This window comes from Leuciscus leuciscus, assembly GCF_965113295.1.
Source record: "Leuciscus leuciscus genome assembly, chromosome: 1".
NCBI classification, from domain to species: domain Eukaryota; kingdom Metazoa; phylum Chordata; class Actinopteri; order Cypriniformes; family Leuciscidae; genus Leuciscus; species Leuciscus leuciscus.
The window spans coordinates 13,324,787-13,338,935 of record NC_138725.1 but is presented as its reverse complement, the minus strand read 5'-3'; the positions used below and the strand labels follow the sequence as shown (position 1 = coordinate 13,338,935).

General features: G+C 40.8%; 1 protein-coding gene across 1 annotated transcript in view; it reads right to left on the bottom strand.

Annotated features, from left to right (window-relative positions):
- Positions 1-14,149, bottom strand: part of LOC309500584 (GTPase IMAP family member 8-like) — a 69,318-nt gene that overhangs the window by 28,550 nt on the left and 26,619 nt on the right. The window lies entirely within an intron of this gene.

The window sequence follows — 14,149 nt, the reverse complement described above, 5'->3', positions numbered from 1 at the left end:
TGTGATGCCCAGTGATGAGAGGCTGGACATAAGGATCTCATGGTTTACAGTGTCGAAGGCAGCAGACAGATCCAGGAGAATGAGGAGTGAAGATTTGGAAGCAGCTTTTGCAATCCGTAGGGCTTCTGTGACCGACAGTAATGCAGTCTCAGTTGAATGCCCTTTCTTGAAGCCAGATTGGTTGACATCCAGCTGGTTGTTTAGAGACAAGAAGGATGTTACTTGGTTGAAAACAGCTCTTTCAAGTGTTTTCGCAATGAATGGTAGGAGAGAGATAGGTCTGTAATTCTCTACAAATGATGAGTTTAGTGTTGTTTTTTTAAGCAGTGGAGTAACCCGAGCCTGCTTGAATGCTGTAGGGAAGGTGCCAGTATGGAGGGATGAGTTGATGATGTGTGTGAGTGATGGTAGAAGTGTGGGAGAGATGGCTTGTAGAAGGTGTGAGGGGATGGGGTCTAGAGGGCAGGTGGTAGGGTGACTGGAGAGGAGAAGTGTAGATACTTCTTCCTCGGTTAGCGGAGAAAAGGAGGACAGAGGGTTATTGGCTGTGGAAGGGGTCAGTCTGGGTTCCTGTGTGTGTGGAGCTGAGAATTGACTGCTGATGGTTGTTGTTTTGTTGGTGAAGAAGTTCGCAAAATCGTCGGCAGTTAAAGAGGAGGCGGGAGGTGGTGGAGGTGGACAGAGGAGAGAGTTGAATGTCTTGAAGAGTGATCGTGTGTTGGAGGAGCTGTTGATCTTGTTGTGGAAGTATGAAGATTTTGCAGCATGAACATCAACAGAAAAGGAAGAGAGGAGAGATTTATACATACTCAGGTCAGATGAGTCTTTTGATTTGCGCCATTTCCTCTCTGCTGCCCTGAGTTCGGTCCGGTGTTCACGAAGAACCTCAGATAACCAGGGGTTAGAAGGAGTAGCGCGTGCTGGCCTGGAGGAGAGAGGGCAGATATTGTCTAGAGAAGAGGTTAGAGTGGAGCATAAGGTGTCTGTTGCAGTATTCACATCCAGAGATGAGAATTGTGAGGGTGGGGGATATATAAAAAAATTATATATATATATATATATATATATATATATATGATATAAATTATATATAAATATATACAGTATATGTATGCAAATATTTCTTAAATATATACATGCATGTGTGTGTATTTATATATACAAAATAATTATACACAGTACACACACATATATTTTGTAAACACAAACTTTTAATTAATCTATTCACAGCCCTAATATATATATATATATATGAAGAAAAGTAATACACACATCTTTGCTGAAATGTATTGTCCTGTTGTTGTTAACAATATGGTTCATTTGCTCTGCCTTTAGGATTGCAAGTGTCCTGGGACAGGAGAGGGTGTGAGTGGGAAACCCACTGCTGCAACTTGGCCCTGGTTTGTCCTCATGGATGAGATGTTGGGACAGAGGCATTGCACCAACCCCCCTGTCCTCATCGCCTCAATCCCTGAGGACACACCAGGGCCGAGTTCAGCAGTGGGTGCCCACGGTGAGGAGGAGCCAGGGGCAGCAGCACCAGCACAAAGGCGGCAAGACAGGACGAGTTTTTGGACTTGATCTGAGAAGAAATGCAACTACAGAGGGAGGCAGAGGCGAGGAGTGCACAGGAAAGAAGGGAGAGGATGGACAGGCTGTTATCTCTTCTTGAGAGAATGATTGAAAAATATTTTCTACATATTCTTGTTTAACTTTTTTCACTTTTATTTTTTAAAAGAAAAATTATGTACATTTATTTTTATGCAACTTTAATTGTGTAAATAAAAGAGAATGAATTGTTCTGGACATTGTTTATTTTTGTAATGACAGTAATACTTTCTGCATGAAACAAATCTATACCTTTTTATTTTTTCAAATAAAATTGGTAAATGAAAATCATTTGTTCTATAGGCTACATTAAAGTACTTTTTCCAACTATTTACAAAATACGTTAAACATATCAAAATCAACATAAACATTTAATTTTACAATACATAAAATAAGAAAAAAATGATGTAGACTCTATTGAGCTGAGCTGCTGGACCGGGATGGGCTGCCCCTGGTAAGGCCTCCTGCTGGTGGGACATCATCTGGGATTGTCTCCAGAGTGTTAAAGTGCATATTTCCACTATCCACTAAGTCGTCTACCAACAGGTTTGCAGGGCTGATTCAATCGACGCCTTTCTGAAAAAAGTACTTTTAATAACTACTGCATTTATATTAGGCTACTACTGCATTACTGCATAGGCTATGTTGCATTTTACTTCTGTATATTTTCAATATACAGTAATATCTGGTTGTTACATTATATACTTTTGTGTAGTGTAATGTAATCACATTGTGATGTGAGGGAAAAAAGTACTTCAGGTTACTTCACATTTGTAAGTGAATACTTAACGAAATATGCAGTTCCGAAAATTAAAGTAATAAAAATGTAGGCTTATTGTCACAATATTAACAAATTGTTGCAAACTACAGCAGCGTCCCATATCAAAGGGCGCATCTGAAGCGTTCGGACCGGTCTAGCCTACGAAGGATTGTACTTGTCGCCTGGCAACCGTGACTGACAGCTGCAGATGATGAGCGCGAGAAATACTGGACTTTTTATATTAAATTGGGTTTTGTATTCAAACAGGGCTAAACCGAAAATACATGATCCGGCAGGGCCGGGGCACACCATGACCTCCAGTAAAATATAAAACATAAAAATGACAATAGCCAATTCTGGCTCCATAGCTGTTTACTCAGTTATCAAAATGAATGATCAGGATAGCAGCTGTCCTCTCGCACCGTTGCTTGGCGCCAGGAGCGGTGATCGGGAACACCTGGTTGCACAATTAGGAAATCCTAGGAAGGCTACATGGTGCGTCCTTCAGAGGACGCATAGGCTGCATCCTTGAAGTCTGCGTCCTTCGAAGGATGCAGCCTTCAACATTGGGACACAGCTAAAATGACGATTTTTGCGTCATCGGAGGATTTTTTCCAGACAAAAAAATACATAAATCTCTCATCTCAGGGAGATATGAGGGGGGAAAGCATGGTTATTCGAAAATACTACAGGTTTTCTACTATTACAAAGCTTAATGCTAAATCCTGAAGTATCCCTTTAAATCTCCCTATCTCTGAAGTGGGCCATCTCCTTTATCTCCACCCATAGAGGGCGGTGTGGTCATGGAATACCTTACTAAAGGGGACTCTTACTAAACCTGAGCCAAATGTTAAATCTGAGCTAAAAAACTCTTTTATTTGTTTATGTTTTGGTTAATTAATGTTTTTCGCTGAATGCTTAATGTTGACATTGTATTTTTATTTTTGTTTTACAAGAGCGTCCGTTACTTACCACACATGCTCTTATTTTGAAGTCTGTGAAAGGAAGTGCAGCGGCTCGCTTTACAAACGGTTTGGTTTCTTACAAACGTTATTAACGTGGCTATAATTCTGAATGCTTAAACATTTTGAACATAATTATCCATATGTATGCAGTATAATAGCTACATCTCTGACGTTTATAACAAACCAAACCGTTTGAAAATCGGTAGAAAATTGAGCAAGTTATGGTTATTTAAAAGTACATGCACCATGTTATGAGTGAGCGAGCACCCTGTCTTAAGATGGCCGCCGTGTGCGGATGTCGAGCTCCATTGGCCAGCAGCGCGGACGAGACATCTAGCCTTTATATGATATCTATGATACACACAGCTTAATTCACAGAGCCCTGTCCTAAGATGGCCGCCGGTGATGCCGGAAGTGACTCCGCCTTAAGACATCTAGCCTTTATATGATATCTATGGTGTGTATGTTGGCGCACTTTCTATGTGATGTGCCATTCGGATTGATGCTTCCTTCACGTGCTATGGAAAAGATTATATTTTCCACTTGTGAACTGGTATTTACCAGTGTGTTGTGTTCAAGTGCTTTTGTTGTCGTAATGTAGTACCCGCAAGGTCTGTGTCAGTAGAGAATCTTTTTTATCTTTACAAAAAAAAAAAAAAAAAAAAAAAAAAAAAAAACGTAAATGTGGTGCTTTCTGATGATTAAAACATAATTAATAATTATAAAAAATAAAACATGACATAAAATGATTAAATATGAACCAAGGAAATTGCGGCGAAGTTGAAAATTGAGTGTTAACGCATTATATTACAATCGTTAATGACACAACATTATATAGGCTACAAAAACTATCCGCTAACAGTATTCACGATTCTTGCGTTGCCCTCCGCCATTTTGAAAAGGTCAAAGGTTACATCTCGGCAACTCGTGCATCAAAATATTCTACGAGTTGCCCAGTGGAAAATACCACATGAGGGGGTGTTCATGTGCATTTTCCATGTCGGCTTTTGGTATTTACCATAATTACCATAGCACGTGAAGGCACCATAAAACTACCAGGGAAGTGAGATGAGAGTTCTCCAAACTGTGAAAATATAGCTTTAAAAAGGTTTCTTTCTACCTCTTAGCTCCTGGCTGATGAAGGGCACAAGGTATCGTTTTAATTTTATGTTGTTTGCTAAATTTTGAGAGACTAAGTGTTTGTTTCGTATTAGGCTATGCAAGTGTGTAAATCAGTGATATGTTATGTAGAGTGTGTGTGATTGATTGTTACTGTCACATGCAGAACACAGTGTATTATTGCTTAGTTTCTCTTGATTTGAACGTCTGATAGATTGTTTACAGGAAATTATGCCTTTATTTGGTCATTTCATATATTTTAGGTTTTCTCTCTGAATTGAGATCGTCAGCTGTACAAAAATAATTCATAGTTAATTCAGTTGTAATTTAGTCCATTTAGCACTTTTTTTTTTTTTTCAGTACATTCAGAGCTTAACATCTTATTACCACCTCAAAGTGCATTTGATTTCAAAATGTTCTGGTCTGTCTTAAACAGTAGTTTACTTATTGTAGTAATGCACAAGCCCAAAAAAATGGCTTGAATTTGTGAACACTATTTTAGTTGCCTGAACAGCCAACTATGTACACCATTTTTTTCAATTCTAACTAAACGAATCTATCAATGAATCTAGCACTGAAATGTAAACATATAATGTAATTTTACTCAAAACAAACATAGAGCAAATTAAAAAAATTACTTCAAACAAATTTGCACATAAGAATGTTTGTATGTGTGAGGGAGAAAGTGATGCTATTTAGGACTGTCCTCAGGAAGTGAAGTACAGCTCTGCAGCCCCTCTTTTCTCCTCAAGCGCTCTCGCCAGAAAGCAATATAGTGTCGGCCCAGATCTGGCCCACATCTGGACTGTGTGAAATCCACATGAACCATGATCTGGGCCAGATCTGGGCTGATACTATGTTGCTGTCTTACTCCATCTCTATCAGGAGCAAGCTGAAGCCATCTTTGTATTGTTGCTTCTATCTCCTGATCAGTGGCACGATTTTTTCCTCACAGCAGCTAAAAGACAAAATACTAAATTAATAAATACAAATATTCATCCACCAACTGTAAATAAATTTAGGTAACTAATTAAAATAAGGTTGCTTCGGTTACATTTTATACAGGAAATGATTGCTTAATGTGGCTATTGCACTATTGAATGACCCGTAGGCCGGTCAATCGCACCCCGGTCGCGTCAGTCTGTACTCGCTTTCTCAAGTTCAGGGCAGTGAATCAGCCATATAGGCAAAAGTTCACTTCAATTAAAGAACAAGGTGACATCCGAGTTTGAATTCAGGTATTTAAAAAAAGAGATGTTCTTCTATTTTTTAAAGATTGCCATTACATAAAATAAACTTCGTACCCGCCACGGTCGATTTTTAATCGAGGTTAAGCTTAAATAAAAATACTAAAAAAAATAAGAGAGCTGTATACATCGCAGGCTTGATCTGTTTCGGCATGAGTACAAAAGAGAACCCATGTGGTTGCATATCTGCTGTATGTATTACATCTAATGTTAGGTCGTACACAATATATAGACTGTAAAAAAAAAATAGGGTCGTGCACAAAATAGCTTCACTTACCTGAACGGTTCGGTTGTCAGACAGACGTCGTCTTCACCCTTCAGCGGGAGAAATTTCAAACGACGCAATCACGTGATCCTCATCCACCAACCAGAAAGCTGCTGTTACCGTGGAGATCGCACCACAATAAACAAGTTCACTGCACAGTTAACTGTACATATTTTTAAATAAACTGTTATTTAGAATATATATATATATATACACATATTATATATAGTAAGTTTTAACATGATTTCACGAGTTCACATCTACATATGATTTATTATGGTAAGGGTTATGCGTATTTGGCGTGCTGTCCGGAGGGAGGGCTACGAGCTCGGAATTCGGCCCGAACCCAGAGTACTCCCCCCGGTAGGGGTAGATGGAACTAGAATAGGGTAGATGGAACTAGAAGAGAGGAGCTGGGGTGGAGGTGGGATGCTGCTGAACTGTCGAGGAACAGAGGTAAGTTCAGCTGTTATTTATACTGTCCTGGGTTGATTACTGATTGCACTCCACTTGCTCTTGTCAGGTTAATCATCTGCACCTGTTCCTCCCGAACCTTGTTTAATTAAACATCATTTTGTGTTCCTTAAACTAAAGAGTATGGAAAACAGACTATTTTGTATGTGAATTAAGTTTTTTTTATTAGAAATTCATTTAAAAAAAAAAAATGTAACTCAATTGTCATGTTAGGAAAATGTATATTTTGTTCAGGTCAAATGGATTTTGGAATTTTTAAATCATTATTGAATTTTGTGAACACTGCTGAAAACTAAATGCTATATTTATTAATTATTTATCATTTTTTCTGGACATAGCTTTTTTCACTGACTCATAAGTCAATTCATATTATTATTGTTATTCATTATTAAAATCATTACATCTCTTTCATAGTTTTGATAACTGCACCATCCATGGACAACACTTTAAACTGGTGGTGGTGGGGGGTGGGGGGGGCAATCCTTGAATATATAGTAGCGGTCTAAATACTTATAATTGTCCAGTACACAAAGTATGGCCCATAATCGCTACACTGATCTGGGCCACACACCTCCCATGCACAATCGGCCCAAATGTTGTCTGCCGTCATGCAGTGCCATCATTGCCACACTTGGCCCACAGTTGGCTGACACGATCTGGGCCACACACCTCCCATCCACAATCGGCCCAAATGTTGTCTGCCGTCATGCATGCAGTGCCATCATTGCCACACATGGCCCACAGTTGGCTGACATGATGCATGCCAGTGCCGGCAACACGCCAGCAGTGCCATGATGAGGCCACATTTGGGCCAAGTCTGTTTGCTATGTGGGATCTAAAGCTGTGTCTGAAGTCAGTTGTAGTTCTTGTGTTTCTCTTTTCTTCAGTGATTCTGCTTGTTAACAGCAGGTGTTCATCACTAATGCTCAATCACCACTTAATTAATCACTTAAAATGACTGCAACACAATATAATTTTTTTTATGCTTACATGTAGTGACAGACATTATACATTTCAAAATACCTTAAATTGAACTATAATTCTACAAAGTAAACATTCTTACCACTTAACTGCACAATGTACATTTTTGGTAATGACAACAGTATGTATAGATCTATATTTAGTAAGCTATTGTGCTGCAATGCCAACTCAGTAGGTTACATATTTACAAAGAGCTTGTGTGCAAATCAGCAGTGTGATAACATGAGCAATGCTGTGAGAGAGGTAATGATTGGCCTCTCTGAATCGTTATATGTTAAAAGAAATGTAGCTCAACAGTAAGCTCAAACAGTAGAGCATTGGCGCTTGCAACGCCAAGGTTATGGGTTCAATTCCCAAGGAAAGCAAGAACTGATAAGAATGTAAATGTGTACCTTGAAAATGCAGTGCAGCAACTTCTGCATCTAAATCTGCACCTGTAATATAAAAGTGGCATCATTGCCGTGTAATGTACATCTGTGCTGCTGAAGAAACTTCAGTAAAGCGTTTAAACTGATTACTGCCTCCTGTCCTGTGTATCCTCCTCAACTCCTGACATTATTTCTCCTAAACAATCACATTGTAACATTGATTCGATTCAATTCCATTACCAGTGATTTTTGAATGAAATTTAAAAGTATTTTCAAAATTAATTTTCGGGTGCAAATGTGATGTTGATTCAGTGCAGTTAACATTGAAACATTAAGATTGATTTAACATTGTTAGATGGTGACTTGCTATCTGGGAAGTCAGAATGTATCAAGTTCACATTAGTAGGACAGGAAAATAAAGTCTTCACACATAGCTCATACATGTAATAATAGATACCGTCTTATGCAGAAACTGTCCACCCATCAGAATAAACCACGTTCTTCTAGATCTGTGCAACTCAAACCACAACAGCAGCTTTCACTTTCACCGTGAACCAAGTGGAGCACATTTATTCTTCTCTTAAAATACACCTGCTGATGGACAGTTCACATCGCAACTGGAATACGTATTTTGAAGTAATTTTTGGCTTCTGATCTCTCACAGGCCACAGAAACAAGCCGACCTGATTTCTGCTTTTCCTTATTTTGTTTTCAAAGGCTTGCACTTCTCTAATATGACAAAAAGCAGAAACATGACTTTTGAATGCCGGAGTGGTTTTCACAGAGGGGGGAGTGTTTTCTGAAAAACTGCTGAAGCACGACATGATCAAAACTAATCTTGGTCACGGTTCCCAAAAGCATTGTAAACCTACATTTGATCAAATACTCTGAACTACACACTCTCAACACATTCACAGCTTTGCAAAACTCTTTCCTGCTCACATCATTTTCTTTACTAAAATACCTCCTTAACTTTTGAAGAACTTTTCACTTCAGGTACACTCTCAGAAAGAAAGCAGAGCTTGTGCGGGGCGGTACCTTTTCAAAAGGTACATCTTTGGGCCTAAAGCAGGGATGTCCAATCCTGTTCCTGGAGGGCCACTGTCCTGCAGAGTTTAGCTCCAACCCCAATTAAACACACCTGAACCAGATAATCAAGGTCTTACTAGGCATTCTAGAAACTTCCAGGTAGGTGTGTTGAGGCAGGCTAAAGCTAAACTCTGCAGGACAGTGGCCCTCCAGGACTGAGTTTGGACACCCCTGGCCTAAAGGGTGCATACTGGTACCTTGAAAGTACATATTGATACCTAAAGAGTAACTTTTGAAAAAGGGCCGTCCCAGTGACAGCTTTTGTACCTTTTCTTGAGAGTGTTCAGAGAAGGTGTATCATCTTCTTACTGGTCTCTGCATAGAGTGAACTCGTGCTCCTTTGCATCTCTCATTGTCAAACCACATCCTGTGAGAAGCATGTGTCGACTAAACAAAGCTACACGTTTCTTTCAAAACAGTCTTATGTTTTCTCAGCAGTGACGCACAGACCTTTGATACCAATCTTTCATTTGAAAGTCACGTGTCCAGTATCTGTAAAAGGCATTTTTCTATCTTAAATATATATATAAAATACGTCATATGCTCTCATTGACAAATGCGGAACAATTAGTTCATGCGTTCATGACCTCAAGGCTAGATTATTGTAATGCTCTACTGGGTGGTTGCCCTGCACGCTTAATAAACAAACTACAGCTAGTTCAAAACACAGCAGCTCGAGATCTTACCAGAACCAGGAAGTATGACCATATTAGTCCTGTTCTGTCAACACTACACTGGCTCCCTATTAAACATCGTATAATTTTTTTAAATATTGCTGATCACTTACAAAGCACTAAATGGTTTAGCTCCACAGTACTTGAGCGAGCTCTTAACGCATTATAGTCCTTCACGTCTATTGCGATCTCAAAATTCCGGCCAGTTGATAATACCTAGAATATCAAAATCGACTGCTGGCGGTAGATCCTTTTCCTATTTAGCACCAAAACTTTTGAACAGTCTTCCTACCATTGTCCGGGAAGCAGACACTCTCTGTCAGTTCAAATCTAGACCAAAAACACATCTCTATGGCCTAGCTTTCACATAATACATTATAGACTTCTATAATTCCATATTATGATGCATAGATTTGGCCAGCCGGAACTGGGAACACTTCCCATAAATCCTGATCCTACTTGTTAGATCATAAGAAGAATGGCGTCTACACTAATATTAGTCTCTCTGTTTATACCGAGGTTTACCGCAGTCCGCCTGATCCAGGCCGTATCCAGATCTGATGGTGGATCTGCACCTGGACCCATCCATGACGCATCCTGAAGTGCCAGCCTCATCAGCCCTGTGAAGGCCTCATCGACACGACCAATCTGACCTCTGACCTGTAATGCTGCCTGAATCATAATCATACACTGTTCGCTCGTTGGCCAGAGGAGAACTGGCCCCCGACTGAGCCTGGGTTCTCCCAAGGTTTTTTCTCCATTCTGTCACTGATGGAGTTTTGGTTCCTTGACACTGTTGCCTTGGCTTTTGGCTTGCTTAGTTGGGGACATTTAATATTCAACAATATTATTGATCTGCCTTATTATGGGTGGATGATGACTTAATTGCTTTGATACAATCTGTATTGTAAAAAGCGCTATATAAATAAAGGTGACTTGACTTGACCTGACCTTTGCTGGGGCAGATGTGGATGGATATAGTTCAATTGAATGTATTTCGAAATGTATAATGTCTGTTAGTTTCTCACGGTTCGGTTTGATTACGATTATCATGTCATCGAGTCAGTTCAATTCGGTATCACGATGCACCACATCCTCAATTTTCAATTTTACTTCAAAAGTGATGTGTGTGCGTGTGCTCACCTGTTCGGTATGTCGCAGTGACAGAAACAGTGACATTCCAGTTTAAGTTTCAAGGGAGTAAAGCTTGTTTATGCCATTAAAGGGATAGTTCACCCAAAAATGAAAATTTTGTCATCATTTATTCACCTTCAAGTTCCAAACCTGTATGACTTTCTTTATTCTGCTGAACACAAAAGAAGATATTTTGAAGAAAGTCTGTAACCAAACGACTGATGGACCCCATTGACTTCCATAGTAGGAAAAAAATCTTAAAAAAATAAAATATCTTCTTTTGTGTTCAGGAGAAGTTAAGAAAGTGAAAACGGCTAATGTGGTTTGTCAAGTTAGTGGTATTACCTCCTGCATATTCTATTTGTGCGTGACATGAGCGCACACAGTGTGTGTCTTCTGCAGGTCGTGCGTACCAGGTTGTTCATAAAAGCCGAAATGTAGGCTTTAAAAGTAGTTGAGGCATATATATTTGCATACACTATTCCATATCGCGATTAGAAAAAAGCACTTAATAATAAATAAAAAAACCTTACTATTCACAATTCTCAGAATGATCCATCCGTTGCTCCTCGAAATGAAACTAAACCAGCACATTTCCCAGGATTATTCCTCACAGCCTTGCAAGACGAAGTAAAGTACTGTAATCTGATTAAAATTGGTTTGTTTTATTGAGTTGATGTGGGTGTTGATACGTTTGCATGGATCGCTTCATTTGATCACGTTTGCATGGATCACCTCATTAGATCATTTGCGTTTGAATAGCGAGCTCTCCGTGGGCGTGGTCACATTAAAAGATAATAAGCTATAATGAGCTGAAATGAGAACGACTGACATCTCTCTCTTTTCATATAGATTACATAAACAGATAATTTGTTTTTGTTATGAATTAGATCATTTAAAAGTACACACTTAAATGATTATAAAGATAAATAGCTCATGCCTGGGTGAATAGTATTCTCTGAGTTTTGTTTAAGTTTAGAGATGTGCTCCAAAAAAAAAAATTCACAGTGACGGAGAGCAAGAAAGCACATCCTGTTTATTTTCTTTATTTTACAAAAGCACAATGTTTTATTTCGATTGTAAGTGGACATAAAAAAGAAGACATTTAACAGTTTATTGTTTCATATTTCTTATGTCTGTATGACCAAAAATGACGGAGTATTTTAAGTCTATTTTGCTGCTATGTGGGAGAAAGTCAAAGAGGAGTTTATCCAGGATGGAGAAGCAGGACAGCATCAAGAAAGACGAAGGACCTAGTGACTGGTGTTCTGGCATGGTTCTGGTTCTTAAGCCTGATGACACATACCCCTTTTCCACCAAGGCAGAGCTGGTGCTGGTTCGGAGCCAGAGCCTAGTTTCAAATCGGTTCTTTGTTTTTCCACCGCCAAAGCACCAGCTCCGAACCAGTAAAACTGGTTCTTAAGTAGCACCAAATCATTGCAGGGTCTAGAACGGAGCCAAGAAAGAACCGCTTGCGTCAGGGGCTGGGGGCGGGGTTACCGTGACCAACAAGATGAATAGAAACTTGTGACCGCCATTTTTAAATAGCAGCTAGTCGAGCTAATAGCAGCTCGATTATAATATCCGTCTATGTAAGTTACGGCGAGCTGCACGAACGCGTTGGATTCCGATGTATTTTTGCAAACCCATGAGCATCCATAGTATTGCAACGTCCGTTATTGTTGATGGCTTGTTCGAGATGCCTCGGAGCGGCGAGGACCGATCGGAGCTGCGGGAGTGTTTGGAGAGCATACGACTCCTTGTGCGTTTAGATCGCTATCGCAGTGCTTTGATGTCATGCGGCGATCGATCTGCGAGAAGCCGATGCATCTCGAACAAGCCTGGCGTGTTTGGCGCTACCGCACTAGCGGTTGCTGGGCAACATGAGACGTATACAGTGACGTAAGATCTGGCTCTGTTGTGGCTCTCTAGCCGGTGGAAAGGCAAACCGGTTCTTAGTAAGCTCGTCAGTCGACTGACCAACTCTGAACCAGCTTTGGCTCTGGCTCTGAACCAGCACCCGGTTCTTGTTGGTGGAAAAGGGGTAACAGTGATAATTTGTGTTGACCTGACTAAATTAAACAGTGCTGTTAGACGAGAGAAGTTTATTTTGCCCGATGTAGACCACACACTGGGCCAGTTAGGGGGAGCAAAAATCTTCACCAAATTAGATGCTAATTCTGGATTTTGGCAGATCTGTTTGGCTGAAGAGTCTCATCAATTGACTACCTTCATTACGCCATTTGAGCGCTATTCTTTTAAGAGACTTCCATTTGGGATTCCCAGTGCTCCAGAGCTGTTTCAGATGAGAATGTTTCAGATTTTGGAGGGACTGGATGGAGTCACATGTCGCGAGGAGCACCTGTTCAGAGAACCAAGTCTGGTTGGGCCAATGTGGCAAAACCAAAAGGACCTGCTCCTCATCCTTCCTGATCTTGCACAGGAAACTGTGCAAGAACCACAGGACCTGTGCAAGAAGGCTCTCTGGGGGAAACGCATACTTGCGGAGGCCCCACAGCCAGCTGTGCGCTAGTGCATCCGTGCCAAGGGTCCCCTTGGTCAGAAAATAAAAAAGTGGCAGTGGGAAGAGTCTAGGGAAGCAAACAGATATACCTGTGCATCGCTGAACTGTTCCCAAATCAGCTGAACTGTCTGGGGATGGAGTCTCCATTCCCCAGGAAGTGGCTGAAACCGTGAAAGCTTGACGGCTGCACGATTCAGTTCTCCCTGGATGTGAATGGCTCGAAGCAACCTCAGATGCTTCTGACTCCATAGGAGGAGATGGCGGGCGAGTTGCGACATACGGCAGGAGCGTAGACCACCTTGTCGGTTGATGTAAGCTACTGTCGCCGTGTTGTCTGAACAGACTAGTATGTGTTGGTCCTTGAGCAACGCACACAAGCGATGCAGAGCCAAGCGTACTGCCAGCAACTCGAGGCAATTGACATGCCAAAGGCGCTGGGGTCCTGTCCAGGAGCCCGCGGGCGGCAGCATATGAAGTCCGAGCGGTGTGGCTGCCGCTGCGGATGCCATATGCCCCAGGAGTCTCTGAAATAACTTCAGTGGAACCGCATTCTTGCCCTCGATTTGACCCAGACAATTCAGCAGTGACTGGTCACACTCTCTCGTAAGCCGTCACGTTCGCTTGCCACTTCCACTGCTTGCTTTTGCAGGGCCATGATATATGACATCTGCCTCCTCTGCTCAGTGACGTACTGCTCAATCCACTCGGGTGGATTCCCCAGAGATTGGTGAACCATTCAAACCATGAGTTGTCACTTCTGGATGGTTCTTTTACGGCCATTTTCTTGTGCTCAATGATATTGGTTATGCTGTCACTATAGTCTGGAATGTAAAAACAACATGATGTAAAATATCCCTGTTTGATGTCGTGCAGTGGGGAATTAGCTGCCTTTCCTTGAGATGCTTTCATCTAAACATAAATGTTAGACAGGAGAGAAGACA